At 37.7% G+C, this 20,601-nt stretch overlaps 1 protein-coding gene across 4 annotated transcripts in view; it reads left to right on the top strand.

Annotated features, from left to right (window-relative positions):
- CBLB (Cbl proto-oncogene B) overlaps positions 1-20,601 on the top strand; it is a 238,091-nt gene that overhangs the window by 108,642 nt on the left and 108,848 nt on the right. The window lies entirely within an intron of this gene.

Genomic DNA, 20,601 nt, shown 5'->3' with positions numbered 1-20,601 from the left:
TTAACCTACTGTGCTACACAGTAGCCCCTGGAATTATTTTTTATTATTGCAAAGTAATTATCAGATCTCATGAGGTTACTTCATAAAATTCATGGAAAATAGTATTAAAAGTTACTTATTGGGGCCAACACTGTGGTGTATTAGGCCAAGCCTCTGCCTGAGGCATCGGCATCCCATATAGGAGCCGGTTCATGTTCTGGCTTCTCCTCTTCCAATCCAGATCTCTGCTAATGGCCTCGGAAAGCAGTGGAGGGTGGCCCAAGTCCTTGGGCCTCTGTGCCCTGTGGGGAGACCTGGAGGAAGCTTCTGATTTCTGACTTCAGATCTGCCCAACTGTGGCTATTGCAGCCATTTGGGGAGAACCAGTGGCTAGGAAACCTTTCTCTCTCTCTCCCTCTCTCTATCTGTAACTCTACCTCTAAATATGTAAATGAAATAAAAAAATTACTTATTTTGATGCAGAAAAACTTACAGTTTTCTATAATACACATTCTCTGTGAACTTTCAGAAGAGCCCTGTATGGCATTTTGTATTTTATGATTATTTATTGAGGTTGTTTGCTCTAAGAAGCAGAGTTACATAGAGTCTGTATATATGAGAGGCCCATAACTATTTATAACATAGTGCACACATAAGGTATATATAAAAATAAGAGGATGAAGGGAGCAAATACTTCAAAAATTAAATAAATAAGCTTCTGGCAATTCAGTGCAGGGAACAGTTACTTCACAATTAACAACAACCAGAGACTGCTCTATAAAAGAGAGAGTATGAGAGCTTACCTAAGATCTGAAACTAAAAGGCAGAAGAGCCTTACACCCTGATCCAGCATTTCCTTGTCTTATTGCGTGGAAAGTTTATATATGTGAACAAGATATAAAGATAATGTTATTACAGTGTTGTATTATATCACACTGCAGCAGGGTAAAGATGTTTTCCATTCAATGCTTCCTACCTAGACACATGTTCTGGTGAGCTTGTAAGTAATTGGGCTTGAATGACTAAAGTTAGCATAATGTATATACAACTTGGAACACTTTTGTTGGGGATCTCTAAGTAAGATGACCAAGAGCTGACCATTAGGAGGCAACTGATTTCCCCAGTAATATTGAAGGATCCCTTTTGTGAGAAAGCATGCTTAGCATGTCATTGAAAATAGGGAAAAACCCTGGCTGTGAATGGTAAGAGGAAGACTGATGGCTTTCACGTAAACTACTGTATCACTTTGCCTATAAAATTGTATATTTCTCCCATAACTGATAAAATTATTCATATAAGATATTGCTATACAATTTTTATGGCTTTAGTGTTGTGACACTAGTGAGCTATAAAATTGTTTTCTCTTTTTTCTTTACAAAATTCCCTATTTGTAGCTTCCATTACAATTAGAATATACTTAACATGGAGTAATGTACATTTGATCAAATGCATATTTTTATTTAAGAAATATTAAAGCCTGTTTCCCACTTCTTATACTAGAATATATTCTGAATTACCTTTAGACACTAAAGGAGAAAATACTATTATTTCCATTAATATGGGCATTCTCTATTTTGGAAATCTAACCATTTCTTTTTTTATTATTTTTATTTTTATTTATTTATTTGATAGGTAGAGTTACAGACAGTGAGAGAGAGAGAGACAGAGAGAAAGGTCTTCCTTCCGTTGGTTCACCCCCCAAATGGCCGCTACAGATGGTGCTGCACCAATCCGAAGCAGAGCCGGGTGCTCCCTCCCGTTCTCCCTTGCCGTTGCAGGGGCCCAAGCACTTGGGCCATCCTCCACTGCCCTCCAGGGCCACAGCAGAGAGCTGGCTTGGAAGAGGAGCAACTGGGACTAAAACCCTGCACCCATATGGGATGCCGGCACCGCAGGTGGAGGATTAACCAAGTGAGCCACGGCACCGGCCCTGAAATCTAGCCATTTCTAATGTTGCATTCACAAATGAGGAATTAAAAATATATATATATATATATATATATATATATATATATATATATATATCTTTATCTGAAATAGAGTGACAGCCAGGAATATGCTCATATTTGTGAATGGTAGAAAGCAGGAAGGGCTGACTGGATTCCAGGAGTAAGAACAGATAAGTTTTCCTGTAGTTACAGCTCCTGTGTTAACACTCTCTGCTTTATGCAGACAGTTGGTTAACCTACAAGTTACGTTGTCTCTTAAAATTATAAGAAAATATATAGAAGCAATTATGACATTTGTTTTTAAAAACAGACATTTCTGTTGAGCTATAAAACTGATTACTTGTTATAGAACCAGTAAAACCATGGAAAGGTTACCCACATGTTTTTAAACAGAGGAGTTTACTCTGCTGATGTCTTTAGCCACCGAGAATTAAGCATCTGAGACATCGTTATTTCCCTTTATTTGTAACCACAGATATCATGGGAGTGAAATTTCTGTTCAGCTGCTGCATGAGTGAAATCACTCTTACAACAGATGGAAGACTTGAAATATTGATTAGATACTAGCTCTACCTCACAAATCCTCTTACCTTTGTCTTCTGTTTTCTCTGCCTGGAGACAGCCACTTAATTTCATCATTAACATTTTTGTTTGGGGACTTTTAGCCCAATTTTTAGCTCCTTCTGGAACTTACATATATTTTCCAGAATCATCCATGTAAGTGTTTCCTTTTCTAGGTTATTGGAGAGACTCTGTGTTCTCCATGGGTTTTCATCTTGTAGTTTCACAATATTTTAGTTAGTGAATGTACAAATGAATGAATGGTATAACCTTTTAAAGGGTTGAATTCTTTTATCTTCCTTATACTCTAATACTCATTTGTATTTCCCCATAACTTCATTCTTGTGTAGAAGCATTCCTCTCCTTTATCTTATTCATTTAGGCCATTGAACAGCCTTTTCATTTAACCTAACCAGTGCCTTTGAACTTGAGAACAGCATCATTTGCAGTAGCAGAATCATTAAGAATTTGGTTCTAAAAATACCCAGACGTATTATGATTTTGTAATGCAGCAATTAGCTTAAACAGTATGATTGTGACTTTTCAAAAATAACCAAGTCAACATGAACAAATTATTAAGGTTGAATTAATGTTGAAGGAAGCTATTCTTCACATTAAGGCAATTTAAGGATTCAGAGGTTATAAAAACAGACAACAGAGAAATATGTTTAGGAATTATAGGCCTCCCAACCTTTTGGAAGTCATGGCAGGACTGACCTCTGCTCAGACCCCAAGAGGTTTTTCACTGCTTGAGGCCCAAGGGGATCAGTAACACCAGATTTGTAATGGCAACTGGTTGGAAAAGCCTGCATTTGTTAAGTTTTTATTCAGATTCATTTAATAGTTTTTAATTGTTCAATCCCATTCGTGCTTTCTCGATTGGTTGACTAGAAGATGGTAGAAATACACAAGGTAAAAAAGATGATGTTATTGAATAAATGTCTCTGAGTTCTGCCAAATGAAATAATACCAAACTGAATCTTCACTCTCTGAAGTTCTACTTTATAATGCAGAAGCTGTCAGCATAATGCGCAAAGAATGTATAACTAGTCCTTGAAGGGGGAGGGGAAGGAACGTTATTGGGGTTGGACTCTGGGTGGCAGTCAGGTTGCAGTTCCCAGGCTGCCTTTGCTAAGTACTACTTGACTTTGCGACTTAGGCATACATTTCCAAACAAATTATAATTCAGCGAGAACCCTGGATTCTGACTCATTTTTTCAATTCATTTTCTCTTTTGCTCGTCACATTTACTTTAGTTCAAGTTTTTTTTTTTTTTTCAAGTTCAGACTCCTCCCTGGATTACTAAAACAGCCTTTTGATTGGTATATTTTCAATAACACCGTATCGAATTGTTCTACTTAATGATATCTCTGAAAAGAAAGAAAATCATTCCAATCATCTGTTTCAGGTGCTTCCGTGAATATTAATTCTGGTTCAACTAAAATCCCATTAGCATGACAAGTTTTAGGAACTATTTTTTTTCTAGCTTCATTTCTATACTATTCATCTGTGAAGAAACAAACTACTCAACATTCTCCTCATATTTCCTGATGTACTTCCCTTTATTCGCAGCTCTGCATCTTTGTTTCCCTAGATCACACCTCCTACTTGGGTATCCTGTCACCCGTGGCCTACCCAGTGTTGCCACTTGGCAAGCCTTCCTTGACTAGTATCATCCAAAATAGACATCCCTACTATGTGCTGCCAGGTACTGCAAGCTAGCTTGCAGTGAATTACTAACGTGTTTGCATTCCCTAGTTGAGAGTTTTCCAATAGATGATAGAGATTCTTCGAAAGCAGAGACTGTGTCTTACTATCTTTGTTTTTCAGAGCCTGGCACACTTCCTGGAATGTGTAGGCAATAATCAGTGTTAACATTCTGTATGAATAATTGGATGAATGAATGCTATTTATTCTATGTTCTCAGTTTGCGATGGCTTTATCATCCATAAATTGATTTTCTTTAAAAATCATCCGTTTGTTTGCTTCTATTCCCTCAATGCTTGTCTTTCCTCTTCTTTTTCTCTATTATCCCAGAATTTTGATACCTTTCTTTAAGTCCAGTTCAGAATTACCTTTTTCTGTTTTTTTTTTTTTCAGTTACATATGAAGGGACTTCTAAAAATTTATGGAAAATTAGAATTTAAAGTTAATGTGAATTTTACATGAACTCTGAAGCCACATCGTACATCCTTCCATTTGGTCCACTTTAAATACTCCATTCTTTGTGTTCCCGTTCTGTTTTAGATGTATGTATATTATTGGATGTCTGTTTACTATGTACGTCCATCCTGCTCCATTTGGAGAGTTCCTGATGAGTCTTTATCCAACAGAGACACATTTATTAGAGTCAGAAATCTAAATTTGTATTTCAAATTTATGTTTCAAACTATGTTCAATACTTTCACAAATACCAGCTCCCTTTTCCAGCTTCAAATTATTATTAAATGAGTTCTTTGGGGGTAATGTATATATTACAATATATTACACATAGTAGGTTTTTTTTTTTTTCAGATTTGTTTATTTGAAAATCAGAATTACAAAAAAGGGAGAAGGGGGGGAGGGAGAGAGAGAGACAGACAGACTGAGACTTGCAGGAACTGCTGTAAAGTTTGATTCTAATGACTGGGGAAGTAGAGCAATGTGCCTGAGCCTGTGTATATGAGATAAAGAGACAGAGCGTGCTTTCTTGCCTGATTGGGAGGCAGTATGTGTAGGGTCAGGCATGCAGGCTCTGGAGCCAGATTGTCTGCACATATTCTGGCTGCAAAAGTTACCAGCTTTTAACCTGGGAAAACTACTCGATTTCTCCGTTCATGTGTTTTCTTATTTATAAAATGTGGATGCCAATAATAGTAGCTACTATCAAGTACTGTTGGGAAGGCTAAAACAGCTAAAACTGAATAAGCCTTCTGTTGCAGAACAACCACCCAATGTGAACCTTTAATCTTGCTCTAAAGGGCATGAGCATAATGATCAATTATTTAATTCTACAATGAATGTAATATTAACTGTATGATGGAAGTTCCATACTTTGTGATCTAAAATCCAGAAAAATAAGTATTCTAGTATTATCTCTGTTCCTTTATACAACTGGATTGAAGATAAATAATAAATTGTCTTGCTTACTGGGGAAACAAATGATCTATTCAGAGCTCTGTTTAATGCTTCTACCTTTGATTTCCTGAGTAAGGAGTGTGGACCTTCTTTGGTCACCTGCATTTTCCTGGCACTAAAGAATCAAAGAAAAATGATCTTTCATTCTCTATTAAGATACATGTTTTCCTTGCATATTAATTACATCAGTAGTTAATGAAAAGGAAATTTAATTTTATTTAATTAAAAGAGAGGGTGCACAGCAGAAACTAAGCAATTTTTAGTATAATTATATAGCAGATACTCTAGAAAGAATGAAAGAAAAAGCATTCATTTTTTTTTAAATTTTTTTAAAATTTTTTTTAAATTTTTTTGACAGGCAGAGTGGACAGTGAGAGAGAGACAGAAAGGTCTTCCTTTTGCGGTTGGTTCACCCTCCAATGGTTGCGGCCGGTGCACCATGCTGATCCGATGGCAGGAGCCAGGTACTTATCCTGGTCTCCCGTGGGGTGCAGGGCCCAAGGACTTGGGCCATCCTCCACTGCACTCCCTGGCCACAACAGAGAGCTGGCCTGGAAGAGGGGCAACTGGGACAGGATCGGTGCCCTGACCGGGACTAGAACCCGTTGTGCCAGCGCCGCAAGGCGGAGGATTAGCCTAGTGAGCCACTGTGCCGGCCTAGAAAAAGCATTCAAATAGAACTGAACAGAATTGCCAGTCAATATTTGTAGTAATTTGTCAACTCCCTTTATTTTGAGTTTTATAAACCGAAGTATCTTTATGTCAATAAGGAAAATAAAAGCCTATTTCAGGTCTGCTTTGCCCATTTCATTGTAGAGAGATCCTAGATTACAAACAAACAAACAAAAACAAAATAAAACAAAACAAATAAATACTATATTGAATTTTTCTACCTCTAACCAAACAAATAAATACTATATTGAATTTTTCTATCTCTAAGCAGTATGTGCTCAATTTGGGAAAGACAGGGTATACAAAGATAGTAAATACTCAAATACTTAAAATCAACAGCACCTATGGTGGGCCGGCATTGTGGTGTGGTGGGTAAAGCCGCTTCACAGAGCACAAGCATCCCATACGGGCACTGGTTCCTGTCCTGGCTGCTCCACTTCTGATCCAGCTCCCTGCTAATGGCCTGGGGAAGCCGCTGAAGATAGCCCAAGTGTTTGGGCCCCTGCTACACATGTGGGAGACCCAGATGAAGCTCTTGTTTCCTGGCTTTGGCCTGGAACAGTCCTAGCCATTGTGGCCTTCAGGGGAATGAACCAGTGGATAAAAGATCTCTCTCTCTCTCTGTAACTCTGACTTTCACATAAAGAAAAAAAAAAAAAAAAACTTTAAAAAATAGTAAAAAAAAAAAAAAATTTAAAAAAGCACCCAAGGAATGTTATAAAGAACTGACTAGAAGCTTTTTTTTTAGAGGATGTTTTATACCGTAGTAAGGAGCCTCCTTATCTATTTAGTGGGAAATGCTACAAATGAGATGGAATTTTTACAGCTTCCACAGAGTTCAAAGGGAGATACATAGTAATTCTGAGATTGAATCAATGCCCTCATATTTGTCTTAATCTTGTTTTGTTCAGCTTTTTTTTTTCTTTATCCTTTACTCTGACCTCCTGACAAAGTGACAGCTCTGTGAAATAAACATAATTAAGGTTTTGTTTCTCTAGTGAAACTTTATTAGAATCAAGAGCATATTTTTAAAATAATTTTTTAAGATTTATTTTATTTATTTGAAAGACAGAGCTACAGAGAGGAGTAGAGGTAGAGAGAGAGGTCTTGCATCCACTGGTTCACTCCCCAGATGGCCCCAACGGCCGGAGCTGCGCCGATCCGAAGCCAGGAGCTTCTTCCTGGTCTCCCACGCAGGTGCAGAGGCCCAAGGACTTGGGCCATCTTCTACTGCTTTCCCAGGCCATAGCAGAGGCTGGAATGGAAGAGGAGCAGCTGGGACTTGAACTGACGCACATATGGGATGCCAGCGCTTCAGGCCAGGGCTTTAACCTGCTGCGCCACAGCGCTGGCCCCAAGAGCATGTATATTTATTAATATTTTTTGTTTTTTGACAGATTTAGACAGTGAGAGAGAGAGACAGAGAGAAAGGTCTTCATTCTGTTGGTTCACTCCCCAAATGGCCACTAGGGCCGGCACGCTGTGCTGATCTGAAGCGAGGAGCCAGGCACTTCTTCCTGATCTCCCATGCAGTGCAGGGCCCAAGCATTTGGGCCATCCTCCACTGCCTTCCCGGGCCACAGCAGAGAGCCTGCCTGGAAGAGGAGCAACCGGGACAGAACTGGCGCCCCAACCGGGACTAGAACCCAGGGTGCCAGCGCTGCAGGTGGAGGATTAGCTGCTGCCGGCCTGGACTTTGCTTTTCATATTCATAGTTGTACTTTTAAAACTTTGCCTTTAGAGCCCCTAGGAGCAATAGAAACCTGTTGATAGATTCTTTCTTTTTAAATTTTTAATTTGTGTCTTTTATTTAAAAGGCAAAGAGATAGAGACAAAGAGAGATCTCCCATTTGCTGATTTATTCCCCAAATGCCTACAACAACCCGGGCTCTGCCAGGCTAAAGCTAGGAGCTGGGATCACAATCCAGATTTCCCATAGGACCCAAGTACTTGAATCATCTTCTGCTGCCGCCCAGGATGCTGAAACTAGGAGCACAGCCAGGACTTGAACCCCTTTACTTCCATATGGGACGTGGGTTTCCCAAGTGACTTCTGAATCACTGTGCCAGATGCCCTCGCCATGATAGTTTACAAACAAGAAAGTAGTCACACCTGAATTGGGTGGCTTACTCTTGATACAGTATGGATAATGAATTTGAGAAGTGAGTTCAAAACCCTTATTTTACTCATTGCTGACTTACTACTAAAATACTTTTCAAGCACACAGTATATCAACTATCTATATCTGACTATATACATTTTTATTTTTTGAAGTAGCCTTGCATATCTACTACCATATATTGTATATTTTCATATCCATAATATAAAAAAGACACACAAGAATGTGCATCTAAAAATTATGTTAAATGGAAATGTGATGTCAATGTTTTCTTCTCATTCTGGAAATGATCATCTTGTGTAGCCCCTAAGGTCTACAGCTGTGCCACTGCACACATTTTAGAAACTGGAAAGGAGAAAAGTGGGCCAGAGGTGAGGTGGGAGACTGTTACAGATCATACTGGCTAAATAAAGAAGTGCATGCATTGTGAAACAGAGATTAAGTTAACAGCATTTGGTCATGTCTGAGAAGGTATATGGTGAAAGAGGGGAGGTCAGGTGTGAAGCCCAATCTGTGCTTTGAATGCCTGGGTATCATTCAATACATTAGGAAAAATTGAAGACGAGATGCGGAGAAAAGGTCATTCTGGCATGCATTCAGTCGCAAGCACCTGAATTAAATCCGTGTGTGGGATGGGTATCCCTGCCACAGCATTGAAGTTGTGGGAAAAGAATATACAGGAGAGCAGAGATTTTAGAATTGCAATACTTCTATGAGTTTGCAGATTGACAATCTGTGGAATATTTTCTTTGGCCCCATATAATATTTAATCCAGGGGCCGGCTCTGTGGCACAGCCTCAGCTTAAAGCCCCAGCCTGCAGTGCCAGCATCCCATATGGGTGCCGGTTTGAGTCCTGGCTGCTCCTCTTCTGATCCAGCTCTCTGCTGTAGCCTGGGAAAGCAGTAGAATATGGCCTACGTGCCTGGGCCTCTAGACCCACTTGGGAGACCTGGAAGCAGCTCCTGGCTCCTGGCTTCATTGGTCAGCTACGGCCGTCACAGCCATTTGGGAAGTGAACCAGCGGATGGAAGATCTCTCTCTCTCTCTCTGTCTGTCTCTACCTCTCTCTATAAATCTGCCTTTCAAATAAATAAGTCTTTAGAAAAAAAGTGAAATTAGTGTCTAATTCTTAAATTTTTTTTGTTTACACACAAAAAAGTTACAATGAAAAATTTGAGTAATGGCACCAATAGGTCTGTATTGTGACAAAGCCAGAGTTTGCATGACCTGGTTGCCAGTGTGCTCTTTGGATTTTCTCTTTCAGCCTCAGAAACCTTACCTAGACCTCTACTCATTTATATTGTGTTCTTGGTTTCAAGGTGAGTTTTTCATCTCTGACGGATATGTGAAACTATTGTACTAATTCGTGTAGTCTCCAGAGAAGGTCCAGGCAATTTGAAGTGAGTAGATACTGAAAGGATTCTGCTAAATGAAGTATGCCCAGAGGAAATTTAGGGAATTTTGGAAGAGTCACTAGAAAAATTAGAAGAAAGATCTGGGGGCTGTGGTGTTACAAGAAGCCAAAGGAAGATAGGATTTAAAGAAAGAGGGAGGTGAACCAGGTAATAATAAAATTATGATCTCATCGGGTACATTAAGATTTTGACTACTTATTTTACCCTTATATTTTATTAGATATTCTTTCTCTCCCTTCCTCCCCCCCTCCCTCTCTTTCTCTCCCTTCTCTCTTTCCTTCCTTCTCTTCCCCCTCTCCCTTCCCCTCTCCTCCTTCTCCCTCTCCGTTTCCCTCTCCCTGTCTCTCTCTCAGTCTGCTGTGCTAAGTGAGGAAAATTCTTTAATGCCATTTGCTGAGACCATTCATATTTCCTGAGTATTTCTGAATGTTGAACACATTACTAAAAGTTTGAAAATTGTGTTTTCTAAAGTATCATGTAAGGATTCTTCTGTGTGGGGCTTTTTTTTTTTTTAATCATACTTTATATTTCTCTGTTTCTTAGTTCTAGTCAGCTGAACAGTTCTGACATAATTCATTTAAACAGTTTTTAAGTTACTTTCATAGTCTCGAAAGTTCTTATGTTGTGCATTTATGACTGAACATTTCTGAAAATGTTTTTAATATAATGATCCATCACCTCATTACAGAGTTAGGCTTATTTCAAACTAATCTAAAGTGAAATTACATTGTGTTTTAAAAAGAGAACACATGAAGATATTTGGAAAAGGACTTATTTTCCTGGAAAGTATTTAATAATGAGCCCTGAATTCACAGAGGTCCTCATTCCTCATCCCTCTTTATATTTGTTCCCTACTCTATTAGATGTTTCTACCTTGGCAGAGAAAAAACAAAAATATACTTCCTCCTGGAGTCAGGAGTATGTTTGCTTAAAACTTGTAAAATAAATAGTGTATTTCTCCCCAGATCAAAAGACAATCATGTTTATTGCCTTTTATAAAACATTTGGGCTCCATAAGTTCTGAGTTCTGCTCTAGTAACAAAACACATGAATGCAGTTGTCACCTAGCCCTCTATTATTTTGGGGGAATTAAGTCTCAAAGAACACGTACAAGACAGTGCTGATACTCGTCTGGCCACTGCTCTTGCTGTAAGAAAGTCCTTTCTCTTTGGCTCAGAAATCCACTGTCTTCTATCAGAATCCATGCAACTCTGATAGGCTGACTTGTTACCTTGCAAGAAGCATAGAATCAAGCACTTTATAGATCGTGTTTAGAATTGTTTTGTGCTGGCAGAGGAAACTTTTAATAGAAAAGTAAGAAAAGTTTTTTTTTTTATAGTTGATATGTAGGGATTTATTTTTTGTAGATGGGCTTCTAATGATTTACCTTACTGTTCCATATTTTGATTGTTGCTTCTTATTAGAAAGCACAATAATGATGTTCCCCTTTTATTCTTGTTTTTGCTTTGTTATTCTTCAAATAAAATGTATTCAGAATATTAGCAGTTTCTCTTATTAAAAGAACTTCTGGGATATAGTGGTTTCTCTTACTCAGAGGTCTTTTGGACATACATATACATAGCTGTATGTAGAGTTTTTCTTGTTAGGGTTTTAGAAGTGTTGGAAATTACTTTGCCTCAGTTTAGCTTATACATCTAGTGGACTTCATTCGTTGCCTATTAACTTAATTGGTCTACACTGGGAGATTTATGAATAATTTTGTTTTACTAATGACTTTTTTGTTAGTAAGGCTGAGCTCATATGACTAAAGGGAAGATCATTTTAAAGCCCTCTTATGCTCTTCTGTGGCAGGACTTTCTAATTATAGGGTATATAACTTTACAATTTTATTTAATGTGACCTCAGCACTTCAAAGGCATCTTGCTATGGCCCATGAGCTATTGTATCTCATGAACTTTCTAAGTATTACTGAACTTTGAGAAAACACAATAGTTGTGCATTAGAAAGAAAAAAAAAATCCCTTGTTTTAAGACCGAATCTTCTTGTTGATAGATGGCTACTAATTGGAAATATCTTAAATGCAGTTTTTTTTGACAGGCAGAGTTAGAGAGAGAGAGACAGAGAGAAAGGTCTTCCATTGGTTCACCCCCCAAATGGCCGCTAGGGCCGGCGCGCCTATCCGAAGCCAGGAGCCAGGCTCTTCCTCCTGGTCTCCCATGCGGGTGCAGGGCCCAAGCACTTGGGCCATCCTCCACTGCCTTCCTGGGCCACAGCAGAGAACTGGACTGGAACAGGAGCAACCAGTACAGAACTGGCGCCCCAACCGGGACTAGAACCCAGGCGCTGGCGCCGCAGGTGGAGGATTAGCCTAGTGAGCTGTGGCACCGGCCTCTTAAATGCAATTTTTACACAATATGTGTGTGCATATATATAGAGATAGACAGATAGATGATGTATAGATTATACTTGTAGCTCCTCTTCCTATGCTGTTCTACCACCAGTAAAGTTTATTTTGAAAGTCAGAAAATAAATGGAATTTATGTTTACAGTAATTGCATGCCTGTAGTAAATTTCTTGTTTTTATTTTCAGTGGTTAGGGTGTGAGACTAGAAATAGAAAGCATCAAATCTGCCATGAGGAGGAAGTAACTGAGAAAACCAAGAATAAGACTGAACAAGCTATTATCCTTTTTCCTACAATGGTATAAAAATTGTTGTGATTCTAAATTTAGGTTTCCAAATAGAAAAATGAGAATATATGTCCACCATACAGAGAAGTATGTTTGTTTGCACTGTAGACAAAGTGTTAGGAGCTTTTCTGTAAAGAGAAGAAATATATCACAAGCATTCAGTGTCTGTATGTTTCTCTGAGAGTAATTTTTGTCTCTGAGAAAGCATGGTTAGATGTAATTATGAATGTCTGTGGTAACCTTGGTTACCATCCTATCAGAAATGAGTTGCTATTTCGAAACTCTGACCAGAATGGCTCTGATAGGCTCTTTCTGTGGATTGCTTGAAAACAGTTGCCTTTCCCTTATTGATGGAACAGCAAAGGCAGTAATAGCATGATAAGGATCTCTTCCCAAATCCTTTAAGAAAGAGTCATTACAAACAAGATTGGATTTAAGTAATAACTGTAAACAAAATGTCAACAGACTTAGGAATTGCAATATAAGCATTTTCGTCCATAATAAAAACCAGAACATATCAAATATCTTACGAATATCTCATTATCTTCTGAACAAAGCTAGCCCTCCCTTTAAAGGTACTGACACTGAGCATGTCTTTGTTGATCAAGGTGAAATTTCTAGTAAAATTCACAAAGTGAAAATAGGAATAGCTTAATGGAGTTAAAGCAGGTTTTCTGTTTGTTTTAATGTCAAGATCACATTATATAGATTCCTGAGCTAGAGTGGATTTTAAATAACTCTCATCAATCTGCTACCACCACAGCCACAAGACAACCAACAAAGAAATATGTTGATTGGCTTCATTGTTTTCTGGCAATTACTTTGTCTATTCCCACATTTCTTTCTTTTCTTTTTAATTTTGAATTTTTAATGTAATTTTAAAAAGATTGATAAATAATGTTTGATTTACATAAACAAAAGTGCCTAAGTAGAAAATGTAGGATGAGGAATTTTCACAAAGTGAACACATGCAAATGCTACCCAGTACATATGGAAGTATATAGGTAACCTGAAATTCCAGTGTCTTTCCCCTCAATTCCTTGGCAAGTCCCAGATAGGCACTACTGCCAGCAGTATTATTGCATCAAAGTCATGATACTCTTTTTTAAAAACAAAATCTGGTTTCTTTATGGTATTTATGAAATACAGCTCTATTCTTGTGTGTTGCATTATGTTGTTCATCCTTCTTGCTTTATTTTATTGACTCTACCACAATTTATCTGTTCATTCTGTTGATAGACATTTTCTTTCTCTTTTGCATTATTGTTAGTAATGCTGCTATAAGTGTTTCTTTTACATACTTTAAATATATCTATATATTTTCTTTGGGTATATGTGAGTGCAAGGTTCCTGGTTTATGTATAGTTTTAGCTTTAGTAGACTTCAAAACAATTTTTCAAAATAGTTTTAATTATATAATTTGTGAATAGTGCCTAAATGTTCTTATTGCTTCATATTTTCCCCCAGTGCTTTATAATATCATTCATATTTTTGTAATAAGTTGATCTATTGTGGTAGAATGGACTGTCATTGTGTTTTTGATTTTTATTTCCCTGAGGACTAAAGAAGTTGAGCACACTTTTATTTGTTTAGTGAACATTTTCATTTTCCTTTATTGCATGTGTATGAAAATTGACCCAGTTTCTTTATTTTTGGACATTTTTGTATATTAATAACAGATGTGCATCTTTTGTTGATTATATTCGTGTAAATTATTTCTCTCAAAATGTGCCTTTTTCATTTTGTTAATGAAACCTTCTCATGTATACAAGTTTTTAATCTACTTTTCCTTTAGATTCTATTTAAATTTTTGCCTCTTCAAGAGTAATACAGATAATTTCTTACATACCTTCTAAAATCCTTATTATTTCACCATTTATATTTAACTAAAAATTCATTTAAAATTTACTTTACATGGTGTGAGGTAAGGGTGAAGATTCAGTTTCAAACACCCACAATCACACACACACACACACACATATCCATTTGGCCCACCAATATTTCTCAAAAGCTTCATCTTTTCTCAGCTTCTGTTCATATATTATTGATGTTATAGGTCAAATGTCCATCTGTGAGTACATTTGGTTTTTTTTTTTTTTAAGATTTTTATTTATTTATTTGAAAGTCAGAGTTACACAGAGAGAGGAGAGGCAGAGAGAGAGAGAAGTCTTCCATCCAATGGTTCACTCCCCAGATGGCCGCAACGTCCGCAGCTGCGCTAATCTGAAGCCAGGAGCCAGGAGCTTCTTCTGGGTCTCCCATGCGGGTGCAGGAGCCCAAGCAATTCTTCTACTGCTTTCCCAGGCCACAGCAGAGAGCTGGATCGAAAGAGGAGCAGCCGGGACTAGAACTGGCACCCATATGGAATGCTGGCGCTTCAGGCCAGGGTGTTAACCTGCTGAGCCACAGCACGGGCCCCGAGTACATTTGTTTCTGAAACTTGTTTGTCTATCTTTGTGCCAGCATCACAGTCTTAATTAACACATAGTGTAAGCTTGTTATTGTGCTTATTGAAGACTGTCATGTTAAATATTGCTCTTGATATTTCTTTATAAAGGTTAGAATAATGTTATCAATTCCTATTAAAAATGCCTCGTGGAATTTTTGAATTAAAATAAATGAGATTTATTTGAAACCCAGTGGAAACAACAGGAAGAACAGAGAGAGATCTTCCATTGGCTGGTTCATTCCCCAAATGCCTACAAGAGTCAGGGCTGGGCTAGGCCAAAGCTAGGAGCTCAGCACTCAGTATGGTTCTCCCATGTGGGTGGCAGGGACCCTAGTACTTGAGCCTTTACCTAATGCTTCCAAGGTAAACATTAGCAGGAAGTTGAATTGGAGGAAGAGGCAGCCAGAGCCAAACCAGGTACTTCTTAGGGGATTTCCATGTCCCAAATGGCAATGTACCTACTGCTACAAACACACTTCCTTGCCTCCTCTAATTTTTTTATTGGAGTTTTGTTAATCTGTAAATCATTTGGGAGAGAATTGACATTTTTGTAATGCTGTGTCTATGAATCTATTAAGTATCATATCCCTTTATTTTATGTTTCATATTTCGTGTGTGTATATGTATTATAGCCTTGCTTATCTTCTGTTGGCCTTATTCCTATTTATTTGGTATTATCAGAAAGCAATATAAAAATCACGTTTAACATGTTATATTCTAGATATGTTCTACTAATACTGACATCAACCATGGTCACTTCTCTTTAAAATTTGCCCTGTGTATTTTTTGGCATATAAAATGATGTCATAGGCAGATACTGTTTATGTTTTTAGTTGATTCCTTCTATGATTATATAACATATTTAGAACATTTTTAGTATATGTCTTTTCCCCCTTTAATCTACTAGAGCATATGAGAAAATTTCTGTCTTGGGGGCTGGTGTTGTGGCGCAACTGGTTAAGCTAAGGCCTTTAATACTAGCCTACCATATGAGCACCAGTTCAAGACCAGGCTACTGCCTTTTCCATCTACCTTTCTATTAAAGTACCTGGGAAAAATCAGAAAATGGCCCAAGTGCTTGCATTCTGCCATGCATGTGTGAGACCTGGGTAGAGTTTTGGGCTCCTGGCTTTGGGCTGGAACCAGCCCCAGTCATTGCAGCCATTTTGGGAATGAGCCAGTCTGCCTTTCAGTAAATAAAAGAGAGAGAGAGAGTGAGAGAGAGAGAGAGAGAGAGAGAAGAAAGAAAAGAAAGATAGCAAGTGTTAAAATCCACAAACCAACCCTGAAAATAAGAATCACTTGTAATTCTTCCACATTCCATTTATCATTATTCAACATTTGTAATCATCATTCCAGAAACTATAGTTTAGAACTTTGAATAGCAATGGCTGTAGCAGTTTTGAAATTACTATTCCCATTTAATAATGTGCCATGAACCACTTTCACATGACAGTAAATATTTTGCTTCACAATTTTAATAGCTTTAAAAATAAAATATCCTTATGTCTGAATGTATTATTTTGTTACAAGTGAACATATTTGTTTTTAATTTTTTGCTATTATAAACAACAGTGCATTGATGAAACTTGCGCATGAAGCTTTGCATTGTTCTATGCTTGTTATTTGGAAATGACTTCCTTACATGAAATTCTCTAGAAGTATGCTTTTAGGTGAAACTGTATAGACTTTGAAACTTGTTGCAAAGTTGCCTTTTAGAAGTTCTGTGTAAGTTCTCATTCAAACCAGATGTATTTGAAAGCTTCTGTTTCCAAACAGTCTACCTAGCTTTTGTGAAACTTACACCTATGGTATGTGTAATATTTCTTTTTTTTCTATTACATTACAAATAAAGCAGTAGTTTCAAGAAAAAAAAAGTTTCCATCTGTAATTATTTTTTATTTTATTTTAAGATTGGAGGATTTTTCAAATCAGTGTATCTGATCTACTGCTTCACTTTACCCAGAGTGAGGCCAGCCTGGCTGATCCAGTGATTTGTTAGTTGCTGACCTGCTGATACCTTTTAAGCTTTGTTTACCTGTGTGTGATCTTGTTTTCTCTGAAAGGGTACTCTGGTTTTCAAGCCATTTAAAGATAATTACTCTTGATTTTTTTTTATAATCAAACTAACAGAATTATAATATAGCTTTGTATGCTGATGTCTTATCTCTCATGACGTGGAATGAGAACTGTCACTTAAAAAAGGAATTTACTTATGTGAAGATGCAAAGAGAGAGAATGAGAGAGAGAGAACCTTTGCTTCCTTTCTGCCCACTGATTCCCTCCTTAAATTTAAACAACAGCTTACTATGGTCCAAGTCAAAGCCTGGAGCTTCATCCAGGTCTCCCATGTGGGAGGCAGGAAACGAAGTACTTGAGCCATCATCTGCTGTATTAGAGGCAGGCCGTATTGGAAGCAGAGGAGCCAGTACTTGAACCAGATGCTCAGATATAGGAAGGAACACCATACCCACTGGGCTATAGTGCCCACCCTATCGCTTTTTTTTTTTTTTAAAGTCATCAAAAGATTTGTGTGTGGCAGGTCAATGATAGTAAGCTGTTAATACATGGCAGCTCTTATTCTTTCTGAAAATCTGAAGATCCAGAAATCATATTATTGTTATAAATGCATGGTTATCCATTGGTCTTGAATTTCATCTTTGTGGATTGACAGTTGTTTGTGCCTTTCAGTGTACTGTAAAGTCACTTGAACTTGCAGTTAATGTGGTCTGTAATTTAAATTGCAAATAAACAACGTAAAGTATTTCTGGATTGGTGAGTGCTTGAAATCGCTTTCTTTTTTTTTTTTTTTTTAAACAGATTTAGACAGAGAGAGACAGAGAGAAAGGTCTTCCTTCCGTTGGTTCACTCCCCAAATGTCCACAACAGCGAGAGCTGTGCGGATCCGAAGCCAGGAGCCAGGAGCTTCCTCCTGGTCTCCCATGCGGGTGCAAGGGCCCAGGGACCTGGGCCATCCTCCCCTGCTATCCCAGGCCACAGCAGAGAGCTGGGCAGAAGAGGAGCAGCTGGGACTAGAACTGGTGCCCATATGGGATGCCAGCGCAGCAGACGGAGGATCAACCTACTGTGCCACCATGCTAGCCCCAGTGCTTGAAATCGAATAGACCCTTTTATATTCTGTTCCGTGCATTTCTCTTTTGCTTTGCCTTTGCCCAGGTCTCTAGCCGCACACTGGAGTTTGTATGTGTTTGTGAAACAATTTCCCACTAATGTTTCCTCTTACTTCATCTCTAGGGAAAGAGGAAGTAGAAATCACTGCTGTCTGGTTGCTGGACTTTAATTAAGGGTGTGAAAATTCCTTCTCTCTCTCCCCATTCTCTCCACACACTCAGGAAAGAATGTGATAGCCATTTGCAGTTCTCTTTGGAAAGTTTAGACTCCATGTGCAGTCATTTTTGAACAATGCTTTTTTTGTTTATTTTTTTAAGGCATCTTTATTTTCTACTTCTATTACTTTACCCAGGGAGCCCCTTCCCTTAGGACACCTGCCCACTAGATACGCACCTCCTACACATGGGGTCGGGCTGGGGGTGGTGTTTTGGCAACGTGATCAAAGGAGTAGTATCTATTATATAAATTTTGCATTCAATAAATCAACCAAGTACTGCCTTAGCTGCTTTATCCATGTTACTTCTCTTAATTCCAGGGAGTTAGTTCCATCGCACGAGTGCCTGTTCGGATGTTGAGTTTATCACAGGTGAACTGTAATCATTTCATTTACACAAGTACTGTGGACATGCAGCTTTCCTGGTTGTAAATTGTTATTCTGAATTAATGTGTAACATTAAAATTGTAGAAGTGTGTATGCACATTTGTATAAGTTGCTGTGGGAAAAGGAGTTATATTCCAGATGCTCGTTAAATATTAGATGAGTAGTTTTTTTATGGCAATATATTGAAGGTATCTATTTTTCTAGTTTTTTTTTCTATCCTTTATATAAAAAAATCCTGACATTTATATTTGGCCAATTTATTTATGTTTTATAATTTCTACACAAAGCATAAAAGGAAAAGTTTTGTAGCTTTTCTAGGCCAAAGATAACATCAATACCATTTTTCAATGGTATAGTAGATCTTTGATTAACTTTTTTCACTCTGAATATTATGGTTCATGTCCCTTTTACGTGTTGAATAGTGGAGACTTTTAATTTGGGAAAGACAAATATGCTTCTTCGGCACTATGTCCATGGTAAATGTAATGAAGTGAGACATAATTGTATGTTTATGTTTCACTATAAATCAATAGCTTTCTAATGTTATTAAAATTTTCCTTGTTCTTTTAAAACACAGCATTTTGTTAACCTTAATCAGAGCCTGACGTTAGTTTCTTCTAAATGGCGTCTGATGTGGTGTCTCTCTTTAGTTGTCTGTGGTTTCCTGTTTTGTTCATACATAGAGAAGAGCCTTCTGAGGTATTAAGCCTCATATTTTTCTTCTTTTGATGGTACATTAAACCTAAACTTTCTTATAAATACAGCCTGGTAATGTAAGCCGCTCTCATGATTCATTCCTGCCACTTCCCAGATGCCTTTTCTAGATTCTTCCAGGCCTTTTTTTCTATCCATCAACTAACACTTATATCCACCTCCTTCATAATTTTTTAATGTTACAAATCTTATTTCTACCCCAAATGTTTGTGTTCTTCATGCACAAAGATGATTATCTTGTATTTTCATGGTCATATTTCCCAGCACTGCCTTAACTTACTGTTTAATAGATTAGTGACTCTCAAGGTGTCTAGATTGTCAGCATCAGCATCATGTGGGAACTTGGGAGAGAACTGTAAATTCTCAGGCCATATGCCAGTCCTACAAATGAGAATGTATTCAGTTGGGTATCAGTAGTCTCCGTGTTGACAGTCTTCTCTGATGACTTGGATGTTTGCTAAAGTTTGACAACCACTGCTTTAGATGATTGTTAATGAATATCAGTGTTGTACCTAATGGTGATGCCTCATTGGGAAGCTTGGCATAGGCTGTGACCAAGCAGAATTCAGTCCATTCTGCTGGAATCTCATATTTCTCAAGAGAAATTAGTAAAGGAAAACCTAAACTTTAAGTATTTGCTGTCTTTTAAGAGAATGACTATTATTCTTCTGCTGTCCTATTTTAAGAACTGCACTTTAAAATTTTAAAAATAATGGTTTCATCTGTTTTAGGCAAAGGCCTTTCCAGTTCTTACTGTGTGTTCTAAATGGAGAAAGGTTAGCTAAAACATGTTTAAGATGTTACTCATTGTATAGTGTGGAGGAGAGTGAGTGAATGTTGGAAACTGGTCAGGTAGGGGCTGGTTCAGGGGAGAGACCTTGCCCTGGACTATTGTAGACTCTTCTAAGATTTTTACTCATGTGATTGCATTAACTATTAAAGGTTTTTGCGTATATTTAATAAAAAAAGTTGATTAACGTGTTTTGGCTAAAGGCATGAGATAGCGGTTTGTAGTTATCTTAAAAACTAAGGTTTCTCTGTGTACTGATATGAAAGCTTAGATTGTATGTGCTGTTGATATCTGTGGAAAACATCAGGGTGATGGGAGTAATATTTTTATGACCTCTGACCTTAACTTTCTTAAAATGCTGTATACACATTATTATTTTGTGCATTGAATAAAGGTTCCCTGCTATTGTGTAGACCCATCATCATCTCAGAACTATTTTAAGAAAATAGAGG

Source organism: Lepus europaeus, chromosome 2, assembly GCF_033115175.1.
Source record: "Lepus europaeus isolate LE1 chromosome 2, mLepTim1.pri, whole genome shotgun sequence".
Lineage (NCBI taxonomy): Eukaryota > Metazoa > Chordata > Mammalia > Lagomorpha > Leporidae > Lepus > Lepus europaeus.
This window is presented reverse-complemented; position numbering and strand designations above follow the sequence as displayed.